Source organism: Tamandua tetradactyla, chromosome 19 (genome assembly GCF_023851605.1).
Source record: "Tamandua tetradactyla isolate mTamTet1 chromosome 19, mTamTet1.pri, whole genome shotgun sequence".
In the NCBI taxonomy this organism is placed as follows: domain Eukaryota; kingdom Metazoa; phylum Chordata; class Mammalia; order Pilosa; family Myrmecophagidae; genus Tamandua; species Tamandua tetradactyla.
In genome coordinates, this window is record NC_135345.1 from 8195529 (window position 1) to 8212254 (window position 16726).

Genomic DNA, 16726 nt, shown 5'->3' on the forward strand with positions numbered 1-16726 from the left:
ATTCACCCACCATACAATCTATCCAAAGTGTACAATCAATGGCCTTCTGTATAATCACAGTCCTGTCCATTAATCACCACAATCAATTTGAGAACATCTTCATTGCAGAAGGGCATTTTGATCCAAATTATATGGCCCTTTGTACTCTGGAGCAATTAATGCAGAGGCATCGGATGGCATTGGCAGCTGGTGCAGCGTAAACGTGGGCAATGTGGATACATTATCTGGTGCCATGTGACCCACTTGCCCCCACCAGAACTGAGAGCCCTGATCTGAGCCCAGGTCAACTAGAGGGGAAGTGTCCCCTGATCTGCCTGGCTCATGCCCACGGTCCCTTCCATGCTGGCTCAAAACCCCTTTCAGTGAGGTCCACTCTGACCACCCTCTCTTTATCTGCAGCCTCCTCCCCTCACTCTGCATGGCATTCTCCTTTCTTTTGTTCATCATGCTTCCCCAACAACTCACATGCAGCCTGGCTTACAGTACACTCAAGAGACATTTACTGAATGAATGAATAAATGAACAAATGAGTGAATGCTTGGATGATTTGGCAAGTCACCTTACCTCTCTCCAGGCTTCTGGGCACCCCTCTAAAATGTCAGGGGCCATTCCTACTTTGCCAAGGGATTGTCAGGCTCCCTGGGGATAACACAGATGAGAATCTTTGGCAGGGGCCCTGGCACTTGGTGAGTCTCGCAACATTTTCCTCTGGAGGTGCATCCTCCCTCTCCCCGACTCCTGCAGTGCTCCTCGCTAGTCATGTGATAGGACTTCACATCTCTGAGTGAGCAGCTGGCTGTTCCAAACGTAGAGGACATCAGGGTTCCATTTGTCTCTTGCTGCATGACACACAGCCCCAAATCTAGGGCCTTAAACAATCATCCATTTATTCTCAGTCTTGATTTGGAGGTCAGGGAATCGGGCAGGGCTCTCTGGGGCCATCCTTACGTGGGATTGGCTGGGGTCACTCGGTGGCGGTCAGCTGGCACCCGGGCTGGAGGGATGTGCAGATGTGGAAATGCAAATTCAACATGGCTCCGTTTCTGCCTGGATTCATTAGCTCTGTCCCGGCAGATGCAGAGTGGTAGAAGGAAGCAAAAATCTTCCTAACAGGGGAAGACTCACCAATGAAGCAACCCCTGACAGTGCCATGGCCAGCAAGCTGCCCTCTCAGCCCGACTCCAGCACACCCCATGGTTGCAAACTCACAGACCCCATCTCTCTGTCCCGCAGTCCAGACCCTGGGGCCTCTTCCTGACAGCAGGCAATACAATCTAAGTGTGTGCTGTCTTAGGAGGGTTTTTCTGCCTCTGAGAGGCTGATTTGCACGTGGAAGATTTGTTGGGGTTCTTGGGGAGCCCCACTTGTGCAGGAGGGAGGGCAGCAGCTCTGGGCAGTGGGAGAAGTTGAACTGCAGTGCAGTCATGACAGAGACCTAAGCCGTCCCCTGGGAGCTCGGAGCTGGGATGACATGTCAGGACTGTCCCGAATCACAGTCAGGCTTCTGGACCCAGGCATGGCTCAGTCACTCAACGTGGGTTGCCCCAAAGGGAGGTGGTGTACCCTTGGCAGGGTTCAGCGCCGGCAGGTGGGGCAGTAGGGTCTTGGTGGGATGATGGCGGCACCCACCTTGCAGCACCCACTACAATTGCAAATCAAACTGCAAAGCTTTCCAAGATGAGAGATGCAGGATTTCCTAGAAGCTGATGAAAGTGGAGTGGATTAAAACCATATGGATTTATTATCTGAAGGTCCTAGGGGTCAGAGGTCTGAGATTGGTCTCACTGGGCTAAAACCAAGGTGTCAGCAGGGCTGCGTTCCTTTGGGAGGCCCAGGGGAGACTTTCCCCTTGCCTCCTCCAGCTTCTTTGGCACTTGATTCCCTTCCAGCATCTTCAGAGCCAGCAGTGTAGCATCTCCTCTAACCTCAGCTTCCTGCCTCCCTCTTCTAAGCCCCCTTGTGAATATGTTGGGCCCACCGAGATAACCCAAGATAATCCCCCCACCTCAAGGCCGCAACCTCTCATCACACCTGCCGCAGCCCATTTGCCAGGTGAGGTGACACATTCACAAGTTAAGGGGATTGAGAGGCGGACATCTTTTGGGGGGGCCATTATTAGTGGCCACGGCATTTTCAGGAATTTCTTCTGCCACAGCAAATCTGGGGACAGATGCCAATCTGGTGGAATTGACTCAGTGACCTCGTGAGGAAAAGCAAACCTGCTGTGATGAGGCAGCATGCTCTGCAGGGGTTTGTTGGAGTAGCGAAGCCGGGGGCAGAGGCAGGTCCCTCCAATATGGGTAAATTCCTCACCTGCTGTAAAAGCGATGCCCTTTTCCTGGTGTGTCCTTTAACATGCTGATTTTATCAGTGTCCCCCAGAGCCAGAAAGCTGAGGTTAGAGGAGATGCTACGCTGCTGGCTCACAGATCCGCATCTGTCCCCAGCTTTGCTGTGGCAGAAGAAATTCCTGAAAATGCTGTGAATCACTTCTCATCTTGACCAGTCTCAGGAATTAGTCTATAGTTTTGATGGAATCAATTTTGTGAAATGGAAGATAAGCTATTTTTTTTCACAATTTTTTGTTTCATTTTCTAAGATAAATCAGCCCTCCTTCCAGGCCTGTGCTGTTAACTTGGACTTTTGGTGGCCCTCTCCCAGCACTCCCTTGCTTGGAAATTGTGACAGGGCGGGACCCAGAGTCCCCAGAATGCACAGGACAGGAGCAGAGGAGAGGGGACAGCTCTGTCTGGGGAGAGGCCTAGATGTCAGACTTCACAGAGGAGCTGATGGGGAGACAAGGTGCTGGGGAAGCAGGAATGTGTTTCAGGCAGGAGGGTTAGCACCAGTGTGGACACAGAGCCACGAAAGCATCTGGAAGGTCTCCTTGACACTAAGATGTTTCAAAGAGACGGTGGGAGGTGGGGGCCTGGGAGGGAGGAGGAGAGAAATATACTGGAGCTCAGCTGGAGGCAGCAAGCATGGATTTTCCCCCAATCCTAAATGATATAAGATCGTCAACGGAAGTGCAGCTGCCTCCAGCCCCCTGAATCTAAGCAACAAGTGACAGGAGAGGTAGGTGGAAAACAGCCATTCTTAGAAGCACCAGACCCCTGAGTCAAACTGCCTGCATGCATCTTCTAGAGCCACCACTTTCTAGCTGTGTGGCTTTGGGCAGCTTACCTCACCTCTCTGGGCCTCCATTTCCTCATCTGCAAAATGAGGACAATATAGCACCTATCTCAGGAGATTGTTGAGGGGATGCCATGCACTAGATCCTGTAGACCCCTAGGACCAAGAATGGGCCCAGAAAACACCCTTTGACAATGAATCCTGATGGTTCTCTTGTTGGGAACTCATTTTACTTTTGAATTATTTTCATTGGGAAGAATATTATATTTGGAACTCTTAGCTCTGGTTATTACAGCTTTCTTATGCATTATTGCAGTTTCTCTTCCTGAAAATTGTTTTTTTTCTTTTTAGCAGCTTTATTGAAGTAGAACTGGCATGCGATAAACTGCATATATGTTGAGTATACATTTTGATAGAATATTAACATATATACACGACTATGAATTTAGCATTGCAAAGAAGTTCATTAACATAATCATTACCCCCCCCCCAAATTTTCCTGCTACCTCTTCGTAATCCCTTCCTCAGGCTACTCCATATCCCAGGCAATCACTAATTATGTGTTTGTTGTAATAGATTTTCTAGAATTTTATGTAAATGGAACCAGACATTATGTACTTTTTTCATCTGACTTCTTTTGTTGGGCATGATTATTTTGGGATTCATCCAGGTTGTTGTATGTATCAATAGTTCATTCTGTTTTTAATTGCCAAATATTATTTCGTGGTAGAAGTACACCACAATTTGTTTAGTCATTCACCTGTTGATGGACGTTTGGATTGCTTCCAGTTTGGGGCTATTGCAAATAAAGATGCTATGAACATTTGTATACAACCCTTTGTATGAAATTAAGCTTTCATCTCTTTTGGCTAAATAATGGTAGAACGGGTGGGTAATGTAGTGGTATAAGTATAATTTTTTAAGAAACTGCCGAATTGCTTTCCAAAATGGTTGCACCATTTTATACTTCTACCAGCAGTGCATGAGAGGGCCAATTGCTCTACAAAATCTTGAGCATTTGGTATGGTTGGTCTTTTTAATTTTAGCCATTCTAGTGGGTACACAGTGATATCTCCTTGTGGTTTTAATCTGTATTTTCCTAATGATTTATAGTGTGGACCATTCAAATGAATTATTTGCCATCTGCATATCTTCTTTGGTGAGATGACTATTCAAATCTTTTGCCTACTTTTAAACATTTGATTGGTTGATTTCTGATTAGTGACTTCTTTGTATGTACCAGATACAAGTCCTTTTTTGGATATATATTTTGCAAAAAATTTTCCCAGTTCATACCTTGCCTTTTCCTTTGTATAATAGCATCTTTTGAAGGACAAACATTTTAATTTTGATGAAATACATTTGGCTTTTTTCTTTTATAGCTTGTGGCTTTGGTGCCCTAGTTAAGAAATCTTTGTCCAACCCAAAATCACTATGATTTTTTCCTTTGCATTTCTGTTGAAGTTTTATAGTTTTAGCTATTACATTTATATTTTTGATTGAATTCAAGTTAATTTTGGCATGTGTTTTGAGGTAAATGTCAAAGTTTATTTTCTTGCACATGGCTCGCTAATTGTTACAGCATCATATGGTGAAGATCATTCTTTCCTCATCGAATTTCCTGAGCACTTTGATAAAAGTCAGTTGTTGTTCCTAATTTCAGGAAAGGTAGAGCAACTGTCCATCTCTTCTACCTCATGCAACTGTAAAACCAAACAGACGCATGGAGCAGCTATATGAGGAATTGGAAAAGAAAATAATAGCAGAAGAATGGGGGGTTGATGTCAGAATTTGATGTAACACTGAAAAAATTGAGCTTACCATTTTTAAAAGGCAGCTGATAGTGACCACCATAGCACAGAGAGAGTTCTAGAAGAAGCCCATTAGCTCCAGCTCAAGCAGTGAGAAAGAGAACTTGTAATGCTCAGAAAGAATCTGGTAATTCCCTGGGTTTTTCCATTGTCTCACTCTCCTGTACCCAAGAAATCCTGAGGCAGCAGTGGAAGGACCAGCAGAGGGAACCCATGGGAGCCAAAACCCGAGAAGGGGAAGCTTTTCTCCCCAGCACTGGGTGTGGTCCCCGAGTGTGAGACTAACCCTTGTTGCTCTTCCCTGGATTTCTGCTGCTTGGCCCTGGATAGGGGCAGCTGTGAAACTGTGAGGTGGAGAAGATTAATTCAAGGCTCAAACTTCTGACTGGGGGGTGGAAAAGGGAAGTTCCAGGGAATTGGAAAGTACCAGGGAGATCATGGAAAGGGAAGGGCATGGGAACTCGACCCCAGAAAGTTGCTCACTAATTTCTAAGTTTAACCCTGACCTATGCACGTGTGGAGCTGATCCTTTTTTAGTGTCCCTAAGAATTGGAGAACCGAGCAAATGGATAGACCACCACCCAGTTCCCTGGCTGATCAATGGGTAGTGCACATATGGGACAGATCTGAAGAGCACTGCAGAGGCTGTGAAGACTGAAATGACAGAGGAACCCACAAACCACAGAAGGAAGACCTGTTGCAACTTGTGACCTGAATCCGACAGTGTCACTTTCCTGCTAAAGCAGAAATATCAGCAATCTCCAAAGGATTTAAACAAGATCTAGGGGTTCAAAACATAATATTCAAAATGTCCCAGACACAATCCAAAATTACTTGACATACTAATAGCCATGGAAATCTCAACTCACATGGGAAAAGACAGTCAACAGATGTCAATGTCAAGATGACAAACATGTTGGAATTATCTAACAAAAATGTTAAAGCAGTGATTATAAAAATGCTTGAACAAGCAATCACAAATCCTTTTGAAACAAATGGAAACATATAAAGTCTCAGCAAAAAAAAAAAAAAAAAAAAAAGGAAGATATAAAGAACCCACTGGAAACTCCAGACCTGCAAAAAGCCTTAACCAAATTTAAAAAATTTCACTGGAATGGACTCGATGGCAGAAGGGAGATGACAGAGGAATGAGTTAGTCAAGCCTCTTGGCTTTGTGGGTTAGAGTTTTCATCAAATTTGGAAAACTTTAAGCTATTGTTTCTTCCAATATTTTTCTTCTTCTCCATCTCTCTCTCTTTTTTGATAAAACTACAAATATACTAGTGTACTTGAAGTTGTGTCACAGCTCATTGGTGCTCTGTTCTATTTTTTTTTCCAGTCTTTTTCCCCCTCCATATTTCAGTTTTGGGTAGTTTCTATTATTATGTCTTCCAATTCACTAATCTTTTCCTCTATGGTTTCTAATCTGTTGTTAATCCTATACAGGATTAATTTTTTAAATTTTGTATATTGAACTTTTCTTTGTAGAAGCTTGATTTAGGTTCTTTTTATGTCTTCCAAGCCTCTTATTATCATGTTCAACCTTTGCTTCCCCTTCCTAGACATAGTAATGTGGTTAAAATAACTGCATCAGGGTCCTTATTTCACAATGCTGTCATCTATGCGATTTCTTATTCTGTTTCTATTGATTAATTTTCTCATCACAGATTTTATTTTCCTGATCCTTTGTGTATGTGGTAACTTTTTATGTCACACATTGTGATTTTTTACTTTCTTTATGTTGGATATTTTCATATTCTGTAAACATCCATGTATTTTTTTTTTTTTTTGGCAACACAGCTTAATAGCTTGGAAACCCTTAAATTCTTTTGAGGCTTGTTTATAGTCCTTGTGAGAAGGTATGAGAGTAGCCTTCTACCTGATGCCCTGTGAATGATGAGGTTTTTTCACTCTAGGTGGTGAAAATTATAACCATTTCCAGTCTTTTTGAGCTCTAGGTATTGTTCTCTCTAATCCTTTGAGAAAGGTGGTTTTCTCACATGCATGTTGTACCAGTTTGAATCTGTTGTGGACCCCAGAAAAGCCATGTCCTTCAATCTCATTCACTATTGTTGCATGAGAGCTTTTTGATTATCCATGGAGATATGACCTACCCAACTTTGGATGGTAACTTTTCGTTAGATGGTTTCCAGGGAGATGTGTCTCCACCCATTCAAGGTAGAGTTTGGTTACTGGAGCCTTTTAAGGGGGAACCATTCTGGGGAAACCTTTAGAGCCCACATACCCAGAGACCTTTGGAGATGAAGAAGGAAAACTCCCCTGGTTCCATGAAACAAGAAGCCTGGAGAGAAAGCTAGCAGACGTTGCCGTATTTGCTATGTGCCTTTCCAGTTGAGACAGAAACCTTGAACATCATCAGCCTTCTTGAACCAAGGTATCTTTCCCTGGATGCCTTAGATTGGACATTTTAAAAGTCTTGCCTTAATTTGGACATTTTCATGGCCTTAGAACTGAAAAAAATGCAACTTGATAGATTCCCTCTTTTAAAAGCTGTTCCATTCCTGGTGTATTGTATTCTGGCAGCTTGCAAACTAGAACACATAGGCTGGTTGGTACTTAGATGAAAACTTAAGGGGACTCTATTGCTGTCTCTGTTTACAGTTCTCTCCTTGCTGGTATTCTGCTCTGCAAACTCTAGCCATCTCATATTCTCTGGGCTCCCAACTCCATCTCAGCTCAGGCAAACTCCCAAATCCTGTTTGGATTCCACTTCTCCATGCTGCTCTCTGGAATTGTCTCTGAGTAATAAGCTGGGAGATCATAGAATTCACCTTATTTGTTTCCCCTCTCTCAGGGTTCAGTGTCCTGTGCCAATTTATGCCTAATATCTGAAAACTGTTGTTTCACATGTTTTATTTTATTTTTATATTTTAGTTATTCTGAGGGAATGCTAAATCTGGTCCCTGTTACAACTTTCTTGCAAGAAATTGAAAGCTTCTGACAACTTTTTAGGGTTCTATCCCCCCTCCTTATTAACTGACAGGAGATGGAGTTTCAGAGAGGTAATGAGACTTTTCCAAGGTCACACAGCTGGGTCTGTAAACCAGATCCCTTGCCTTGGAAACTTGTATTATTTCCCTAATGTCCTACACACTGATAACCCTGAGGAAACTCACTGGGGGTGGGCTTTAAGAACTAAAGTTAAGCAATTAGAATTGCTGTCATGGGGTCCCTATTGGGACCAAAAGTATTCAACCCAATGGGCTCCATTTGAAAGTTAGGGAATTTTACAAATTTTCTTCCCAGAAAATCAGGTGTATATGTTCATTATTTTGCATACAATTTCAAAAACTCTTTGACCCAGTTGTGGCAGGGACAACTGGTAGTCTATCAATATCCACTTCCCTTCTTTTTTTCCAAGAGCAACCCAATGTTGTTGGCAGGCAGCGATACGTCAATTCAAAATCAAACTAAATCTACCACCCTCTCTTGCAGTTAGCAGCTATCAAAGGAATGAATTGGGAAGATCTTTTTGGAGGGATTTCTGGGAAAGGTACTAAATAGGAACAGATCAGCCAGAATTTTTGTCCCTTGCATTTCCCTTCATCCTGCTGAGAAAGAAATCATGCCATGAGGGTGGGAGTGGAGGAGGTGCTTCCCTGACACCAGGAGGACAAGCTTGTCATGCTGTGGCAGTATAGAGCAAATGATGGCAGGACTCTTGGATCGTGATGAGACATGTTCCACTGGACCAGCAATATCCAGAATTCTTGCATGAGGGGAAAAAGAAATCCTGATTTAATGATGCTCCTGTAAGATAGCCATGTCACATCTGAACCCCTTAAGGAGAACAACAGGTCTCCCTCCTGGTTTGCATGCTTCACTGCTCTGTAACTTTCATGGTGACAAAGCCAGGGATGGAAACATGGTAGGGAATTTGTAAAGGAAAGTAACAGAAAATGATACCTGGACGGTGTAATGATGAGACAATTTAATCACCTATCAGCATCAAAGTACAAAGGTGCCAATCAGTCTGGTCCCAGCAGGGAGCAAGGCCTTGAGGGAATGGGAAATGGCAGAGGCTCATTGTGACATGGGTGCAGCTAGCTGGAAATCAGGCTCTGGGTTCTTGTCCTAGCTCTACCACTAGTTTGAGAAATTCTCTTTGAATTTATTGTACCCGTGTGAAGGCAGGTGGAGATTCTAAGGCACCCCTCCACAGCAAGGGGAATTTAAACTTGACCTGCAGGTCAGCCTCTTCCCTCATTGCTAATTCTGATCTACTTCTCGCTGGGCTAAGACCATGAACACTCCTTGAGGGGAGGGATGTGGTGCATTTATATGGAGGGAGGCACTTCAGATTTGGGAACTGGGAGATTTGCTCAGTCTAGGAACATGAGGCCAGTCAGTGAGGCTGAGAGTCAGATGCTTCTGCTCTTCCCAAAGGCATGTTAGGCAAACATCTCTAAGCCTGGGGATCCTATTGTGTAACATGGGGTCAATGATAACACTATCCTGAAGGGAATTAGGATGATTAAATAAGATGAGTAGGATTAAAAGAGCTCAGGATGCCAAGCACAGAGATAGCTCTATAAGGACGACTGTTATAACACTCTGTGCCTGGTTGTGTGCTTGAGGACTGCGGCAGGCTCAGGGAAGCAACTCACATTCCTCAGTATCTTTTCCTTGCCAGGAAGTGTGTCAGGTTCTTGAATATCCTGATTGTCTTTAAAACTCCTAAAGCTCTTCAGGCAGCTCTTACTGTTTTATCTCCAGTCACTTTTGGACTGGTGGCAACTAGCAATTATTATTCCCATTCCATTTTTAATAAATGAGGTACATAGCTTAGAGAAGTAAAGTCCTTTGCCCAATGTCCGGTAGCTGGCCAATTCCAGGGCCAGGTCTTTGGAGATCTGACATGACATGGTCCTTGCATTTAGGACTCAGTCAGTCCATTTGCTGAGAGAAGAGCAGCCCATACCAGACGCAGTCTTACATCAGAGCACGGTTCTTTGTAGTGGACAGTATGTGAAAATTCTGGAATGCAGAGTCTAGTAATCCGGGAAGCCTCATTGTTGTAGGAAGAGGTGTTCCAGACAAAGGGAAGTGCATGAGCAATGTCACAGAGATAGAATTTAACCCAGAGCATTGAGGAGCTACAGCAAGAAATGAGACTGGCTAGCTGAAAGCACCCAAATACTGGAGGTCCTGGAAGGATGAACTAAGGGATTCTTTGAGAGTTTAACTTAATCTGTTGGCCAATGGGAGCTGTTGGAGATTTCTGAACTTAAAAACAGTGTGATGAGTACAGATGGTTTGCAGAAGTGTGTGCAGGACACATCACTTGGAGGAACTCATAGGTAGTTGGGATCTTGGAGAAGGAATCGCAAACAAAAGAATCAGATAAAACTGAGATGATGAAGTAGGGATGAACAATAAAGAGGGATTGAAGGAGGAGCTCATCAAAGGTGAAAAGGAACGCGAACCTGGGTAGCCTTTTGCCAAGATAGTTCCAATTTGCCCCATTTACACAGTACTTGGGAGAACTTCCTTTGGGTTGTAATGATTAGGGTAATTAGCCCACAGCAAATGATAGAAGGAACAGCAGTGTGAGGTGCCTAAGAAAGGGCTAAGAGATGGGATGGTTGTGGATTGGAAACTGCTTCTACTTGTTACCAGCCATGTAACCTCAGTTGAATCTCTGAGGGTTTCTGTTTCCTCATCTATAAATTAGAAGAGATAAACATAGTTGTTTTCTCATAGGGTTGATGTGGGGATCAAAAAAAGAAAATGATCGTAAGGAGCTCAACACAACACTGGATATATAATAAATGCATCACTACCAGCACCACCATCCTTACCCTAACCATCATTGCCATCATCTTTATCACCATAATTACCACTGCAACCATCGTCACCAGCACCACCATCACCACTATCATCATCATTGCTTTCAAGGTCACCATCACAATCAATTCCATCATCATCTTCACTACCAGCATCCGTACTACAGGCATCAGCATCAACACCACAATTTTCATCATCACTATCATTATCACTACCACCATCACCACCACCATCATCATCACTATCATCAGCACCATCACCATCATCACTACCACCACCACCATCATCACCATCATCATCATCTCATCACCATCACCACCATCACCACCATCATCACTATCATCATCATCTCATCACCATCACCACCATCACCACCATCATCACTATCATCATCATCTAATCACCATCATCACCATCACCACCATCATCACCATCACCCCAACCACCAACATCACCATCACCATCATCACTATCATCACCATCATCACCATCACCACCATCACCATCATCACCATCATCACCATCATCACCATCATCACCATCACCATCATCACCATCATCACCATCATCACCATCACCACCATCACCACCATCACCATCATCACCATCATCACCATCATCACCATCATCATCATCATCATCATCATCATCACCTCCATTACTCCCATCGCATTGCAGAACCACAGTCTGTCAGAGTTAAAAGAGCCCTTGGCATTTCCTTAGTCTAACCCTTCTCATTTTATAGAAGGGAAAGTGGAGGCCCAGAAACTGGCCCAAATTTGCACAGTGACTTAATAGCAGAAATGGAACTAGAACTGGAGATTTCTGGCCCCTGCTCCAGCTTCTTTTCCCTGACATGGACCACATGAGAAATATTGTTGAGCAACAGATTGTCTTCACAGTACTTTCAGGGGGTGGAAAAAGGTTTGATGATTCATTGTTTCTTCTTCCAAGTAGTCCCAACTCTTCCACTTTCTTGTTTCATGTTTCTATAGTCAATCATCTATTGCTCTCTAGACCCTTCGGAGGCATCAGGAGTGTGTATGTTTCTAACAAATCCTCTCTTTCTTTTGTTTGTTTTAGTGGAAAGAAAGAAAAAGTGGAGGAAAGGAAGAAGACAGAAAAGGGGTCATTTCCATGCATCTCCCTAAGCAATGATACAGAAGCTGAGTTCTGACACCTCTGGAAGCAAGGTCAAATCAGCGGTGACTCCTACAGAAAATTCTTCTGTGGACACTCTTAAAATTCTTACAGTGCTCTCAAAGAACTCCTATGGAATTCCTGAACAATTTCTATGAAATTTTCACAGACCGTCTTTATGAAATATTTTGTAAGTTCTTCTGGAATTCCTGCTGTACTTCCTTGGGCTGCTCCCAGAATTTTCATATAAATTGTTCTCTCTTTCATGGAACTCTTTCAAGTAGAGGACCTGTGAAATCCTAAATGAAGTGTCACGAAAACCTCCCATCTGCATCTTGATGAATTTTCACAGAAACATTATGGAATTCTTACCTGAAATCATCCCTGAACCTCCGTGGAATTCTTAATTTAGCTCATGGCATGCTAATAAAATTCCCATGAAATGTTCACAGAGCTTGCATTAAATTATCTTAAAAATTCCATGGGGCACTGAGAGAAATCTTGCAGAATTTCCTGGGATCAGAAATGATTTAAAGAGACACAAAACAATCAAGGATAGGAGAGGCCCCCTCCTCAGGGGTCACATTGCTAAAGCACTGTTAGAACAGCCAAGAAATAGGGACATTGTTTCTAGATATAATGAGAAGGCAGATAGTAGATGTGTCTCAAGCTGCAACTTTTCAGTTAATCAGCAGGAAAGAAGAAGCTCCTATAGATGCGAGACGGGAAATAAATCTGGATTTTCTCATCACATATTTTCCCAGCCCACTGCGCCTTGTCACATGCCAAAGGTATCTCCATGTAGGACCTAGGGCCAGCAGAAAGGAATGTCAGCATAAAGTCCTTTCTATTATTAACCACCCCACCCCCTTCTTTTGGAGCATCGGGGTAACTGTGGATGTTCTCCAAATCATTAATTAAGCCTTAGCCAGTTAAGAGCCTTGGACATTGACACATAATGAGTGCCACTTATTGATGTAACTTAATTCTTTTCAGTTGTAGAATATGGAGACTTGCAGGCCAAGATTTCATTGAGCCCTCCCCAGAGCCTGCTGTTACAGGACAATGCACTTGGTTTTGCGAGTTAGCCTCCAGACAAACTGGATCCCAAGGGGCTCGGCATGGGGGACACTGGCACACAAAGGGGGTGCCTGGAGAGGTCAGGGAGGCAGCCAGGCAGCATTGCCCAGCCTTCAGCACAGAGGTGTCTGCCAATGCCTGGCCCGCTGGGTGCCAACCTGGCTCCATCCCAAAACCCGGGCCTGGGAGTGAGGCCTGGCAAGCTGGTTACACCCGCCAGGACCGAGCACCGTTGACCTTCATGTCAGGTTTGCAGAGGAGCCTTGGGAGTCCTGTGTGCTCCCCACTCTTAGCTGAGCTGACTCGGGCTTGTCCCTTATGCATCAGCTCCTGACTGCTGCTCCCCACGTGCTGTGGGCTGAATCATGTCCCCTGAAGAGATGTGTTAATGTCCCCAGTGCCTGATAATGCAACTTTATTTTGAAATAAGGTCTTTTCAGATGTAATCAAGTTGAGAAGAGGTCATACCCCAGAGGGGTGGGCCCTAAATCCAATGGCATGTCCTTGTAAGATAGCCATGGGAAAGACACACAGACACAGACAGGGGACATGGCCACGTGAAGGTGGAGGCAGAGGCCAGACTGGTGCAGCTATAAGCCGCGGAACCCCAAGGGTTCCTTGCGAATCCAGGAGCTGAACGAGCTCAGGAAGGAGCCCCTCTAAAGCCCCCAGAGGGACCCAGACCTTCTGATTTCAGATTTCTGGCTTCCAGAACCACGAGAAAATCCATTTTGGTTGTCCCCAGCCGCTGGGAGTGTGGTATTTGTTACAGCAACCCCAGGACAGGAAGACGCCTGGGTGTCCGTGCTAAGCTCAGGGGCCCTGCTATCCGTTTTATCTCACCTTATAATTAAATAAGTGTGAAGTGTGTTGTTTAGGGCCTGGGCACCTGGAAGGGCGGAGGCTCTGTCTGTCTTGCCCACTGCCGACTCTGCAAGCCGGGACAGGAACTGGTGCAAATGGGTGTGCAATGGATGTTTGTTATCCCTCCCCCCACTCTGGATAATCTCTAATCTACTTTCTCTATGAACTTGCTTCTTGCAGGTATTTTGCATAAGAAAAATCATACAATATTTGTCCTCTTGTGTGCCTGGCTTATTTCCTTTTGCAAAATGTCTTCAAGCTCCATCCATGTTGCCACGTGGATCAGAACTCCCTTTTTTACAGCTGAATCCTACCCCGATGCATGGCCAGATTGCATTGTGTTTATTCGTTCATTCGTTCGTTCACGCTCCGGTTTCTTCAGGCTCTTTGGGAGCTTTCAAGGTGCTGATCTCAGGAAGGCTGAGCCTCACTTTGACGGAATGATCCTCACTACCAGTGAGGACCTCGGGGGCACTCAGCCAGAGTGTACGACCCCCGTGGACTCTCTCTCATGTTTGCACACATGCTCACACACACACACACACACACATGAATTCCATGCCGGGGGCTGTTGTATAATCTGTTAAGAATGGAAATGCTGGAGTGTCACCACTCTGTCAGTTCTCCCCTTCCCAGACCCTCCCCCAACCAGGTTTACAATTCCAGACCCAAAGTTCTGCCCAGCCTCGCCTGCGGAACTCTAGACAGTGTTCTCTGCTTAAGATGCCCCATCACCTTGACCATCACAACTTCTAGATCCTCCACCGATACAACAGCCGGGAAGCTCCTAATGATTGCAGATCAGAGAACTTCTGCCCGAAGTGGTCATGTGATGCCGGGCTGAGGCACAGGAAGTTGCAAGGTTATTTTTCAATCCATCTGTTACTAGAGTGCAATGCCGAAGTGTGCAGGCATCTCTTTCTAAAAACATAAATCAAAGTCACTGGAATATTGTCAAATTTTCTTGCTCCTTTATTTCTTTTGCGGGAGAAAAGAAGTGAAGTCTGTGTCCCTCCTTGGGTACTGCCTCTCACCCTAGGGACACCTGTGAGAGGGGGTTCCCACCTCGGGTGCTACAGAGGCTCAGGGATTAAGGCTGGGTGTGGAGGCTTGCTCGTGAAGGATGCACAGGCTCTGAGTCCGTATGACTTGAGTTCGTATTTCTGCTCCCCCACCTACAAGCTGCTGGCCTCTCATACCCTCTCTGTGCCTTAGTTCTCTAATCTATGATATTGGCCCGGTAACGTGCCTGGCACGTAGCAAATGCTTTGGAAGATTTGCAACCATCAACATAATACATGCTGACATCAATGTGCCCCCACGCCTGTGCGTGTGTCACCATTTACACATCGCTTCCACAAGCAACTCAACAGCTGTAGGAAACAATCAGAGAGGGGTCCTGTACCCCCATGTGAAAGAGAAACACTAGAAGCTCAAGAGTTTTGGAGCTCTAGACCGGGTCCTAGATGCCCCTTGCGTGCCTCATTCCAATCCCAGCCCTGATTCACTCCCCACACCCAGCGGCCTCTGACCCCCAACCATCACTTCAGGCCCTCCCCAGCTGAGAGGCCCCCAGCCCCAAGTGCCTCCCGCACCCCCTCACTCGCGTGGTTGCTGCAGAAGTCAGTGGTTCAGACAATTGCACTTGTTTTTCCCTTTGCAGAGAGGGCTCAGCTTTGGGGGCCCTTTGAAGGGTTGCGATGACATCTTCATTTGTGTGTAATGGGCTTACCACGGCTGGTGGTAGAGCCCCTGGGGAGCAGCGGGGATTGGCAGGAGCTGCAGGGAGGCCCAGGAAGGAAAGTGGGGGCTGGGGAGGACTGGGGAGGGCTACCCTACCCCCACGCTGCCACGTCGGGACCCCGTGCAGGGGGAGAGGGTTCCCTCGGTGCTCAGCCATGGAGCCTGGAGAACGGCTTAACCCCTTTCCCCCCACCCCCAGAGAGCTGGGAAACCTCAGCTAACGGAGTGGGTCTCCGGGCCCATAGAGTCCAGAAATTACTCTCAGGAATAAAACCAAGGAGCTACAGGTCCTCTGAGTGGGTGTGATGGGGAAATCTTTATGGGGTGGCAGCTGCCAGATAGACCCTCCAGGAAACCTGTCCCGAGGACAAAAGATGTGGGCAGGGGGAGCTGGCTGGGGGCCCTGAGCTTGTGACTTTACTTCCCGACAAAAGCGCTGTGAGCCAGGCCTGGGGGGACTTGCTGGGGAGATCCCCCACAAGCAGTGTTGGTGGCATCCTGGCTTCTGGGCAACGTTTTGTGCTGAGAATTTTGAGAGCGTTTATATCATTCAATTTTTACAACACTCCTGGGAGGCTAGGAGCAGCCTTGCCCCTAATTTACAAGGGAGGAAATTCAAACGAAGGGCTGTTTGCTGCTAAAATGTGCAGCCTAAATCCCCATCAGGTGTTCCCCAAATTGGGGGATGTACATATTCCCCTTACAATTTTGTCTCCTGGCATAACAGGTTGTTAGCACATTATGGGTTTACCGAATATTTTTTTTGAAGTTTCCTCTCTTTTTAAGAATTTAAATTGTTATTTTCCCACCTTTTCATTTTGAACAATTTCAAACTTACTAAAAAATTACACTAATAATACAGTGAATAACCAACCATATGCTCTATCTCAATTCCAGATTAGCAGGAGCTAGCATTCTGCCACCTTTGTACCCTCTCTCTTTGTTTTCATGCACACCTGCACATCTATATATGCATATATGAAGATCCAAGTATACGTATGTTAATGTGTATAGGTATCTACTCACATGTATATGTGTATGCATGTGTGTGTGTGTGTGTGTGTGTGTGTGTGTATACACACAGGTGTGGTGGATTGCATCGTGTGCCCCAGAAAAGGCATGTTCTTCATTTTAACCCACAGTGCTGTG